Source organism: Microtus oregoni, unplaced genomic scaffold (genome assembly GCF_018167655.1).
Source record: "Microtus oregoni isolate MIOR12 unplaced genomic scaffold, Mior012 000042F_ref0000377, whole genome shotgun sequence".
In the NCBI taxonomy this organism is placed as follows: domain Eukaryota; kingdom Metazoa; phylum Chordata; class Mammalia; order Rodentia; family Cricetidae; genus Microtus; species Microtus oregoni.
Window position 1 is genome coordinate 2509264 of NW_024543209.1, and position 12797 is coordinate 2522060.

General features: G+C 47.7%; 1 protein-coding gene across 2 annotated transcripts in view; it reads left to right on the plus strand.

The window, feature by feature from the left end:
* Positions 1–647: 647 nt before the first annotated feature.
* The window catches only part of Atxn1 (ataxin 1), a 382090-nt gene continuing 369940 nt past the window's right edge, over positions 648–12797 (plus strand). The window contains exons 1-3 of one of the 2 annotated variants that reach the window (XM_041632783.1): positions 648–668; positions 1347–1496; positions 9630–9760. The gene's annotated coding sequence lies outside the window, so the exon portion shown is untranslated. Of the gene's footprint in view, positions 669–1346; positions 1497–2461; positions 2742–9629; positions 9761–12797 lie in introns of those variants that run through there. The other variant, XM_041632784.1, reaches the window with a different exon arrangement.

A 12797-nucleotide genomic window follows, 5' to 3' on the forward strand; every position in this document is an offset into this window, starting at 1 on the left:
CCCGCTCTTAGTCAATAATAGAGGCTTCCTACAAGACCAAGGGATCGAGTTTCTAGACTCTGAGTTCTAAGCACCTGAAAGAGGTCAGATGCTGGCCTGACACCTACTGGTCTTCTAGAATTATCTGCAGCAAAGAGAACGCGGCACTGAGCGACCCTTGTAGGGTTGTGTCCGCTCTTCCACTGGGTGCCACACCTGTTGGCAAGGTGCACTCCTCCGGGGAAGATTCCTTCCCACCGAGCTCACACCTGGCAGCGGTGTAGCGGAGGGCGGGGGGGGGGGGGGGGGGCGAGGACTCCATGTCTGCCTTTAGCCACCGGGACTAGGGGAAGTTCCTTCGCCATGGACTCCTGAGAATGGCCATAGAAAGCTCGATGCACCAGTTACCTCACTTCCGATGAAATGAATGATCCCCAGTTAGCTGCGAGAGGAGTGAACAGGTCGGCTACCAGGGCTAAACCCGAGACGTCCCATTCCTGCTGCAGATTTCTAGATCTGCAGAATTAGAAAGGAGGCCGGGAGGTCGCCAGCTTGTCCGGGCAGGAAAGGTGACGGCGCCAGTGCAAACTGAGGAAGCCTGAGAACTTTCCCGAGTTGCAAGCCAAGGCGCGGGCCCGGAGTCAGGTTGCTCAGGGCTCACGGGCAGGAGGGTTAACAGCGTGGATACTGTGAGTCCTCTTAGACGCGCACCGGGGTTGGGGGTTGGGGGCATCAAGGTCACTTCAGGATTAGAATCAGCCGAGTTCCCCGCATCCTTGGTTATTTTACCAGGTGGGAGCCGAAGCCTGACACCCGTTGCGGTGAGTACTCCAGGTTACCGGAGTTGCACAGTGCACTCGCCTTGGCCCCTCCAACTAGGTTGCAAGGAGCCGAGGAGGCGCGAGAGCACCGATCGGTCACCACTCCAATGACCTCATCGCCCCAACTTCCCCGCCCCTTTCTCAAACCTGGAAGGCACAGTCCCCTCAGGCCGACGTCCGGGATCCGGAGCCGCAGTTAGGAAGAGGCACCGGGCCTCCGCTGGAGGGACCGCTGCTCCGGTCGGGTGCATACAAGGGTTAAGGGCGCGGGCCGGCAGCCGCGCCGTGCGCTCGCCGTGCTCTGTGCGGCTCGCCGGGCCGCCTGCCAGAGGGTGCCCCCCCCCCCCCATGAAGTCGGATCCTTGAGCTGTGGCGGCGGCAGCCAACTGCTCCATATTTGGCTTCTATTACACATTTACATACTGGAGCGAGCGAGCGAGCGCGAGAGAGAGCGCGAGGGAGGGAGGGCGGGCGGAGGGAGGAGGGAGGGGAGGGGGGAGGAGGAGGAGAAAGCAGAGTATACCGCAGACATCATTTCTACTACAGTGGCGGAGCCGTACAGGACCTGTTTCACTGCAGGGGGATCCAAAACAAGCCCTGTGGAGCCGCAGCTAGAGCTACAGCAGCCGCAGGACACTGTGTCTCTCCCTCTGTCCCCCCTTCCCCACGCAACCCCAGATCCATTTACACTTTACAGTAAGTGGCTATTTTTTTTCCTCCTCTGATTCTTTCTCTCCCCCTCCCCCATCCTCCTCCCCCCCCCCCGATTTAGATTAAAATCACCCCCTCCCTCACCCCAATCCGCTCTCTCCAGAGAGGGGCCAAAGAACATCCAGCATACACCCCCTCCCCCAGTCTCAATGGGCTGCAAGGAAAACAGCTGGAAGAGGAGCGAAGGGAACCGACGCGTCCTGGTGTGTGTGTGTGTGTGTGTGTGTGTGTGTGTGTATGTGTGTGTGTGTATGTATGTGAACGTGCGCGCGAGCGTGTGTGAGTGTGTGTGTGTACATACACCCGTGCCGGGTTCCAGCCTCCCGGCTGGGGACCCCACTGTGGGCGCAGGAGCGGCGGGCAAGGGGAGAAGCCAGGGGCCGGGTGGGCGGCCCCAAGGAGAGGGGGCGCGCCAGGGCGAGGGGCGCGGGTGGGGAGAGCGGCGGCGCCCCGCTCGGGCTGCTGCTGGCCCGGCGGCGGCGAGCGTAGAGAGCCCTGTCCTCCTCCCTCCTGGTGGCGCAGAGGGAGGCGGCAGCGGTTGAGGGTCGCGCTGCCCTCTTCGCTCTTGTAAATTCTCCCTCCCGGCAGGGGGTGGTGAGCGCCGCTGGGGCTCGAGGGAGGGCTAGGCTTCCCCGCCTAGGGGTCGCCTAGCTTGAGAGAGGCCACTCCAAGACGGGGGTCTCCCCGCCTAGGCCAACCTCTCGGGGCCCGGGGACTTTGCGCACGGCCTAGGGGAGCAGAGAGGTGGCGGCGCAGGGGGCAGGGGCGCGCAGGCTATCGGAGCGCAGCGGGAGGGGCGGCGGGGAAGGGCCCTTGCTGCAGCTGCCACCGCCGCCCTGTTGGTGCGGTCGCTTCCTGATCCAGAGCAGCCGCTACCGCCACTGCTGCCCGAGCCGGGAGCCCGCGAGCGCCCCAGCCCGGCCCGGCGTCCCCGCCGGCGCCCGAGGCAGCAGCGGAGGAGCTGCGGGCTCTGCCCTGCGCCGGGACTGCTCGGCTGCGCGGCGGCAGGGAGGGTGAATGAAGATGGGAGGAGGGGAAGGAGGAGGCGGCGGCGGAGGAGGCGCTGCGGGGATTGGGATGCGCCCCGGAGCCCCGCGGCTCGTTCACTCGGGGCCCGAGACGCCGCCACTGCCGGGGCTGCCGCCGCCGCTGCCTCCTACGTGGTTACTGCGGAGCGCACAGGCCGGTCCCGCAGGGGGCAGGGAAGGGGCCGGACGGGCGGAGCGAGAGGTGAGGCGGGGTCGGAGAGGAGGGAGTGAGTGCAAATGAATGTGTAGGTGCTTGCGTGTGTGTGTGTGTGTGTGTGTGTGTGTGTGTGTGTGTGTGTGTGTGTGTTCGCGCGTCGGGCGGGGGCCAGGGCCATCGCGATGGTGAGGGGGTCCCCGCGGTGGTCCCTTGACTGACTCTACATCGCTTTGACCTCTCCTTAGCCACCTCCTTCAACTCTGTGGCTTGTGCGCTTTCATTTTATTTCAGACCACGTAGAGAGCTGACTGGAAGTGGTGAAACAATTCAGGTTTTCTAGGGAGATTGAGCAAAGACCTTAGTTGGGGGGTGGGGGGGAGTGGAAGTAGGATGGTGATCTAGACTCCGTCAGAAAAAAAAAATAGGGTTTTAAGACGGTGGAGTTCAGTTTGATCCCGTGGCTGTCCTGGTTTGTTTTGCTTTCTTTCTGTATAATCCTACAGATAAGAGGGTAATATAAATACTTGGGAAGGTTGGGAAATTGCTGAAGAGTAGTAAGGGCGGAAAAAAAAAGCCAGTCGGAAGCTGGTTATATAATGCGCTGTGTGGCTAACAAGAAAGGCAAGCTATTTTTGTTTACCGTATGCTGTGCAGTAGGAACTCCTCCAAACTGGTTCTGTCCCCGGAGAGGTTTCTTAGCTTCTCAGAGAGAGCCACAGACTACAATTGGTAAAATTAGAAGACCCCACACCACCTACAGAATCAAAAGTAACGCCTAAGAGTCGAGTTCTCCCCTCACCTCCTGCCCAGCATGCAGGGGAATGTGTGCCTGTGCAGTGTTTCCCTGTAGCAATCTAGTAGTCGCATCGCAATGACATTTCTGTTTTATAATGCAAGCTCTTCTTAATATTTAAACATCATTGCTCTAGATTGTACACAACAAGGTAGTTACATGCTGGTTATTTTCAGCGCAGCTGCTTACTTTTTCAATATTGTTCGCTAAGCCATTTCTGTTTGGCTTTTTGAAGAGCCCTGCAGTTCCTAGAAGCCCTAGTTAAGCCCACCCTCTGCTTTCTTGATGATGGGTGGGTAGCTAAGACAGTTTGATAGCCCAGGGTTTATTTTTATTTTATTTTTGAATGAAGTTTATGCCAGCGGAAGCTAGAGGTAGCCTCCAAAGAGAAGAAAAACATGCGCACAAACTCTTGGAAAGGGATTGCACCAGAGCAGTTTAGCTGTGGCATTTAATCTCCTCTGATTGTCCTCTAACTGGCTGTGCAGCAGTCAATATTTTAGCAGCTTTGCAAATAAGTGGGCTTGAATGCCACCTTCTACATAAAGCTGAGGCTGAAAAGCCTGTCTGCCTCTCGCATCATACAGATACTGTCAGTGGTGTTAGTTTTCTGTGCACTTACTCTGCCCCTGATCACTCATGTAATTAGATCAGGCTGCCATGGCAACAGACAGTGCTGCTTGGTCCATTCAGGTGGGTTTGCCTGAACTGCTCCAAGTGTTTTATGCCCAGTATTTGAGCTGCCCGAACCAGAGAGGAGAGGCTTTGCCATTTCAATTGCATCTCCTTTCAGTCATCTGAACCAGAGACACTGAATGAGGCAGATTCTAGCTACTCAGCTTTTCTAAAGGAAACCAACAAGCTGCTCCTCCTGGGTGCAGTGTGTAGATGCACCTCCCCAGACAGTGAAAGGAGCTGACAATCCTGCTGGTGTTTATTGTGAGCAGATCAACAAGTATTTGATACTTGCTAGAAACCTTTCAAAACTGACTGAAGCGACATTTCTTCTTCAGTCTGGAGCCTTTGGCCTTGCCAGCACTTAACCCTTTCAAGTGTGAGAGGCGAGCACAGCCATGCTTGAGAAATGAAATTGCTGGCGGTGCTGGCTGGCTTTCTAGGTAGTTCACTGAGAGGAGATGGCTTCTTCGGAAAGTATACTCCCCACTGCCATATTTTAAAACTTCACAGACCATAATATTAAAAGGTATGCTGACAGTAGGCAGGCATTCTGAATGCTATCTTTCTTAATTTGGATCTGTTGCTCCTGATCTTTGATGATCAAGTAAAAATTCAAGTAAAAACGGAAGATATTTTTTTGCAGCTGAGTGAGAGATGCTACAAGTTGGTATCACGCATGGAGCTTTGCCCAGTAAACAGTGTATATGGTACTTTAGGATATAATTTAGTGAACATCTAGAGAGCTGCAGGCCAGTGTTTGCATTCTGGTACCACCTTAAGCCTGCTAAGGCCAGAAAAGTTATATTATGACAGAAAAGACAACAGAAAAGTAGCTTTAGCTGCTGGAGCCTGGCACTGTTCAGACAGCCCAGATGAAGGGGAATGTTTTAGTAACTCTGAGTGTGTCATAATTTAGTTGTGACCCTGCCAGTCAGTTTATAGTTTCAAGGCCAAGTAGCCAAATCAGTTAAAATAGAAGAAAGGAAGAAAAACACACAGAGAGAATCCCCCCAGTGCACACACACACACACACACACACACACACACACACACACACACTCACACACAGTCTCCCACCTCTCCAGGGCCCAAACTGGGAAAGTTACTCACTTCTCCTCACAGGGGGTTTATGAGTTTCCCCTGGTTACAGAGTTTATGTGGTTGCTACATTATTGTGGCCTGGTCCGGTGAAGCATCATTGTGGTTAAAATGAGCTATTATTTCTGAGAGGTGAATTCATGTAAAGACAGGATCTAAAACAGAGGACAGACATTTTAAGTTTTACACAACCCTTGGAGGTTCTTGGTTCTATTTTGTAACAGAGAAGGGCTTGATTTGCAATTAAATGTGGGCATGTATTTTTCAGTGTACAAATAATCCCTTGCTAAAACAAATATGAGAAGTGTATTGTACTTAATTGAGAACTGGAAAAAGCATCACCCTCTCCCCGCCCGATTTTCGTCTTAAGAGGGTTTGGCCAGCAGCGGTATTTTGTTAGAAATAGCATGGAGAGACTTCAGGCCTCTCAGGTGGCTTTGAGCTAGAGATTAAAGAAAAACTCTTGAGCCATCAGATTACATATCAAATAGCTGGAGATGGTCAAAAGTTTCCACTGCCCTGAGTCCCAGGAACCTCCAGGGTGAAGAGATTGCTAAAATGTTAGTCAACACTCCTAGGCTCCCGGTGTCAGTAGAGAGTTCAAGGGTTCACATTCCTTTTGAATAAGGTGACCTTGTTTTCTCTCCCATCCCAAAATGTCAAGAGCATTTTGCTCCAGCACATACCTTGACCTGGCAGCTTCTACTGACTAATAGGCTGTAGCAGTTCGCAGTGCTTCCTATTAGGAGACAGTCAATAAATATACTTTACTAAAAGCCCGAGCTCCTGTAAGCACTTGAATGTCGGAGAGAATGTTGATTTCTTTGAACTCTAGGGGTCTGAAGGCAACACGTCATTTAGACTCAGAAAAGCTTAAATCCTTGCATATGAAAAGAGCCTTCTCCAGAGACAGTCTGCTGCTAATTTTTAGGGAGTTGGGGGTCCCTGACATCCAGGCTCTGCATTTTCAGAGTAGCAGGCAAGTCTGCAGGATTGGCTTAGAGAGAGTTAGGTTTGTGCGATTTAATTGCTTCAAAGAACAGATTTTGTTCCTGTTGGCCATACTTCCAACCTGAGAACAGAGGCAGCCCTTCTGATTTTGCTAAATGTTTGTTAAAAACAACAAATTGTGGGAATGGCAGTGAAGGCCACAATTTATGCCCAAGGGCTAAGACACAGTTTTTCTTTTGTTTGTTGTTTAAGAGTTGAAGATCTGAGTCATCAGTAATACTATTTTAGTTGCATTTAATTTGGTTTAGTAAAATAAATTTACTCATTCCAATTTTCTGCGAGCAGTACCATGATGATGCATATATAGGATGCTAGCTTTCCATAATTGAAAAACTATTGGCTGAAAGAGTTATAATTGGATTGAGGCTTTTTTTTTAAAAAAAAAAATAAATACTTAAAATAATGGAAGAAAAGGAATGCTGTGTGGTAATTTATCTTTATTTGTGGAAATGGTGTTTTTATTTTCCTTGCCCAATTTTATTTATAAGTATTTTTGACTTTAATCAGTGCAATGGCATATTTTATAATCCTTATAAACCTGAGCCCTTTAGGATAATTGACTAGAAATGCTTATGCTACCTGTTACTACTATCACGCCTGAACTAAAACATGTTTTGAGCTATTATAGACAAACAAGGCCGCTCGCGCACCCCTTTGTTTGGCATGTTTGATGTTAGCAGACGTGTTTCATTGATTTTTCTATAATTCCTAATGCACACCATTTGTGGGATAATGAAAATGCAATGATAATTGCCATCCTGTAAACAAAAAAAAAATGTATTCTACTTGAAAATCCCTTTTCAGAAAACACATGGTGTAATAAGATGTCGGGCTTAGAGGGTAGGTGTTCCCCTGACTGCAGGGCATCATTTGGTATCTAAAGGACTCATCCTGCTTCCACCAAAGTGCCTTAAAGGGTCAGATTTAGAACAATGTATTTATCAGGTATTTTTAGTAGTGATTACAGCTGCCGACCTGTAAGCATGTGTGCTTCTTGCAGAAAGAGAAGGCCTTTTCTTGTCACTGTGGAGGGCAAACTTTCTCTTTTTGTGCCCTTGGCCCTGGTCCTGACTCAGTGTTACCTCCAGGTGTTTGTATACCATCACATGTTTAGTTATTTGGGCCGTCTGGCTTGGTAATCCTCCACTATTCGTAGTACTGTGTTTCTCTGATATGTGCTTTTGAAATATTAAAGATTCCAATTTTAGTGTGTGTCATTGTCTATAATGTGCCATCATTTACTGTCTTGCTTATTGTGTGTCCTCACAGTGAGTTCATGTGGCCTTGACTTGATTCTTGTGTTTCTTTCCTGGGATGGGATACACAAGTAAATAACTCTTACTCTGTCAAGGGTGGCCGGACAAATGCTTTTCGAAAGAAGGAAGCATACCAATGCTAGAGTAAATTAATATTTGACAGCATTTACATCACATTTGACTGTTCTGTGCACTTCAGCAGAATGGGAGGAGACTGTAATTTGGACTCTAGCAAGTCTTATCTGCCGGGCGATGTGTAAACAGGGCCCTGTGTGCACACAAACCCACATACAAGCAAGCCCAAGTCCCCAGTACCTGCAGCATCTGGGAAAGTGATTATGAAGTATTTTGAGTGTCCTCTGAAATGTTACCAGATAAAAATCAAGACTTCCCTTGCCCTTAAAATAAATGCTGCGCTAAGATGAAATAGAATTTGGTGAACTCCTGCTGAACTTGGTCACCGCCTGTAACCCAGCAGCCTTCTCCGTGGAAAGATGGTGTCTTCTTTTCTTTCTGTAAGAACATTATAGCCCACTTGAGCTTTTCTCTCCATACACAGACTGCACACGGGGAAACCGAAGACTGTTAAAAAGTCCTTTTGCAGAGCAGCCCCTGGCTCCCAATAGATGCTTAGATAAATTGGTGGTGAATGGATTCGTTAGAAGGAAGAATGCTTTGGCTACTATTCATTACTTTGCAAAGTGCTGGAAAGAAATGGGAGTTATTTCCCTTTCCAGCTGGGCTGTGCTCTTAAAAATAGCGAGTGTGTATGGTTGAAAATAATTATGACTCCCGAGATGAGCTGCTGTGGACCCGGGGAGAATTGGCTTCTTCACCTGTTTACAGAGTACCCACACTGGAGATCATATTCATAGTTCCAGAATAGTTTCTTTCTGACACCCAATATAATTCTGGGCCTTCTCCTTCCTACTGTTACCTGGCGTGAGCGTAGGAAATCCAGACTAAATTTAAAATCTGCCTAAACACACGCAACTCGGCTCCAGCGATCTGACTGAAAACCAGTTCAGCATTCACTTAGTTGAGGGGATTTTTTTTTTTTATCCTACCAGCATGGCTGGTGTTTTTGCTTTAATCTGGTTGTGTATCCCCAGCACTTCAGTATATGATTTTAATGGCTAAGGCTAAAAAGTCTGCTAGCCGTTCAAGCTGTCTACTTCTGTGTCTGTGCATACATCTTTAATTCACAAAATTATCTCAGGAGCACCAAAATCCACAAAGATTCATTCATTTCTTCTTTCATTTATCCATTCACGAATTCCTCATATAGTAGGTAACCTTGATTGACTCTTGGGGCAAAATGAAAGTGATGACAGTATCCGTTCAACAATGAAATGATTTAAAATTTAGGGCTGGGCAAGTACCCCAGTTGGCAAAGGTGCCTGTCTACCATGCACAAAGCTGTAAGTTTGATGCCCTCGCATTGCATAAACTGGGCATGGTGGCACATGGCTGTATTCCCAGCACTTGTGATCTGAAGTTCTGGGTCATCCTGAGCTACATAGCAAGTTTGGGATCAGCCTGAGCTACATGAGACTTTTCCTCAAAATGCATCCTTATTTTCCTCTGCATTTGATTCCCCCCTTACCATTGGGCTAGTGTGTTAATAGTGATATCTGTCATGATTGTCTTTCAAGTTTCATGTGGATAGGTTAATATATACTCAATTCGAATTAGGCTTTTGGCCCAGTTACTATTTCATCCATGCCCTTTTCTATGTGATGCTATTTGTGATGACTGGCATGGGCTTGCGTGTTGGCTGTTTGAGGAAAATGACAGTGGCTGCTGTAAACGCGGAACCAAGGTTTTCATTTGGCTCAAGAGGTGGCCTAGATTTCATATGTTGGATTCCCTGAACCCTGGTGGAATAAAACCAGACCTGTCTTAAGCTGGCTGCTATCCGTGTAACTCTTTTAGAACAAAATTCAAAATTTTCTTCTTGAGACTTGTGTTTCAGTGCCTATGTCTTAAGGTAGACTTCTTTTTAAAAGCAGTTTTTTTTTTGTTTGTTTTGTTTCTCTGTTTGCTTTTGGCCTGTCACCTTGGATTTCTTCTCCTGCACTTCCTGGACCACTGTAGAGGCATCGTGCGCCCCGAAACAAGTCATCAGGGCAGACCGTTCAAGCTGCAGATCTGTCTGCCATCCTTGTCCAAGAGTCTGTTCATCCTCCCACACCACCTCCTTCTGCAGGGAATGCCTCCCGTGCCAGGTGAGAGGTTTACCATGTTTTCTATCTGACTTGGGATGGTTGCTCATCAGCTGTGTACTCTGTAAACTGTGAAATATAATTTTCTTTATAATTGTAGTGTATGGAAAATTGCCCAGTGTGTGTGTGTATAAAAACTGGATAAAAGCATCTATGGTTGTGGTCTATTTGGTTCACGAAGAAATCTGCACTGAATTTGTCTTGATTGATGCCTGCTGCCTGGGGCTTGAGCCTGCTCATTTTACACGTCACCTTTCCTTAAGTCAGTTAAGAACACTAAGCTGCCATCTCCCCTGAGACTGCTTCTCCCGTTTTAGGTTCTAACTGTAGTATGATACGTTTGCAAGGAAGCAGAAAACTGTTTGTTGGGTCGGTGGCTGCCGGGAGTTGTTGAATCTTGAGTCTCTTTGTGTCTGTTTGGATTTTACAACTTCCTGATTTCCTCACATGCAGTAAATTTTTCTGGCTGGGAGAGTCTCGAAACAGCGTGTAAGCAAGGACTGTTGACCCAGGGTTCTCTGTTAAAGAGCAGACAGGAGGCCAGTGCCCTTCTGTGAAATCCAGAGAGAATGGAATTCAGCTAGGACGTGGGACTGAAAGGGCTTGGGGACACTAGTGTACACAAGCAGGCGAGGGAGGGGGTTGTGGAAGAGAAAATAAAAGATAGATTTCTAGCTGCCTTGAGAATAGTTCTGCTTGAAGCCGTGAAGCCAGGCAACATCAGAAGTTCCAAAGGCTGGCTGGGCAACAGACTCACTCAGAGAGTTTCAAACAGAGTTTGGGGCTCCACCCTAGACCTCCTGAATCAGAATGTTCCCCGCTGGTCTGCTGGAATGAAGGAAGTGTTTCTGGAACTTTCCTGTTTCCTTTCTTGGTAAGAAGCAGAAGGCGCTTTTACCAAACCACACACCCCAAATGGAGGACATCAAAATCTATTCAGCAAGAGGTAGATACTGGCTTTACCAAGTGTTCATTTACAAAATGGCCTAGTGGAGCCGGGCATGGTGGCTCATGTCTGTGATCACAGCACTTGATAAAAAGAGCTGAGGCAGAAGGAGGATGGGCCAGAGTCGGAGGCTAACAGCAGCTATGCAGTGAGCTTGAGAACAGCTTGGGATACAGCCCCAGACCCTTCTCAAAAAGCAAAACAAAATCAAACTCCCAAGAAAGTTCACCAGTTTTCTGTGTGTACGCCACAGAACCAGTTTATTTTAAGCTAAGGACAAGCTTCATGGCCTCCGAGATAACAGCCCGAAGCTCTGACACTGGCCAGAGTATTTGGATTTCAAATATCAAGATGCTGCTTTGATTGTGCACATGCCTGTATCCTGTTCATGTCTCGGCTTCTCCTTGTACAATGAGGACAACAGAGGGCCACTGTGAGGATGGACTGAAAACAAATGCGTGTGTGTAGCTTGAGTGTGCTGGGCATATGGCTTATGTATGACCTGTTCTCATAAGCTATCATTGTTAGCACATAGCTTATCTCTAGACAGGGAGGGGGGAATGTAAATCTCTTCTTTTTCCACGGCTGCTCCTGGACCATACATGACTAAGAACAAGTAAATATATCCAGACCTTGGCCTTTGGACCAACCCTGTAGGCATTTGTGGCTCTACAAAGCCAATAAGGGTTCTATTTATTTTTCTGAATTTTAAATTCTGAACTTATCTTAACTCATATTGTGATAGGATGCATATCTTTTTTTGCACTGTAAGATAAACTGATGAATAGCTTGCATCAATAGAGTTATTTGTAGTTTGTTTGAATACTAATAATAATAAAAGGCCTGACTAATAACTATGTTTAAGCCTTAGGAAGAGTAGCTGGAAGTCTGGAAACACAGCTCAGTGGGAGAGCACTTGCCTAGCATGTGTGAAGCTCTGGGTTCAATTCCCAAGGCAGATGGACAGACAGACAGAAAGACAGAAAGAAAAGAATCTAAGAGTCCTCTGTGGGGCAAAGCAGAGAATGTGTACCAGGCCATAAGCATTGTCTTCTTTTGGATTATGCAAGTGGATTCTTTCTATTGTATTGACCGTGGATTTGAGAGACTCCATTTAAATGGTAGTAAGTGATGTCTAGCTACTGGCAGGGCAAGGCTCTTAAGATCTGCAGGTGTCTGCTAATGGGCAGGGTGGGGCAGCACACTGTTACCTTCCCTCTTCGGGGGAACCTGTTTAATACGGGTATTTTGCCAGGCAGATAGATGGTCCTTGCACTGACCTTTCAGGAGATATGTTTCAGGAGTATGTGGGGTGAGGTGTTCTTTTCTTTTTAAAACCTGTGGTATTTGAAGAGAGTCATTATCTATAACCAAACAATCTCAAGAATTTTCTTATGAACAAGACAGGCTGCCAGGAGCCTTATCTTGGGCAGCATGGCCTGCTTGTTGAGATGCAGGGGTTTCTGGTCTCATAACCACTCAGTTAAGTGTCGTGATACTCACGGCCTTACTGACAAAATAGCGCAATGTCACCTGGAACATTAGGCTGTTGATATTTTCTGTGCTTGCGCAGAAAAGAAACGTCTACACTTTCTCTAAGCATTTTGCATACATAATGGCCTCATTATGGTCCTCACAACTGACGGCTGTCTGTGGGCAGGGAGAGAATATCATGTTGTATTCTGATACATTCATGTTATTCTTCTAAATGAAAGTCTGGGTTATTATTTCTGGCGCTGGTTATTTTATAAAGATGATGCAGCTAAACAAGTTATGACCTAACTTATTCACAGTTACTATCTATGTAAAGAAGTGATTCATTCATACATTCACTGGGTGTTTTTTTTAACTACTGCATGGTGCCGTGGACATGCAAGTGAGTAAGAGCTACAGGAGATTATACATTCTTCGTGACCAGGCTTGAGAAAGGAGGAATGCGCTGGAATAGCTAACAAAGCTGAAAGGGTTGGGCTGTACTTACTGAGGGGTACATTCTGACCCGGAAGGAATTTAAAAGGGTGGTGGGAGCTCAGGAAAGACTGTGAGGAGGAGGATCATGTGATTTGGTCTCTGAAGGCTGGGATTGCACTTCTG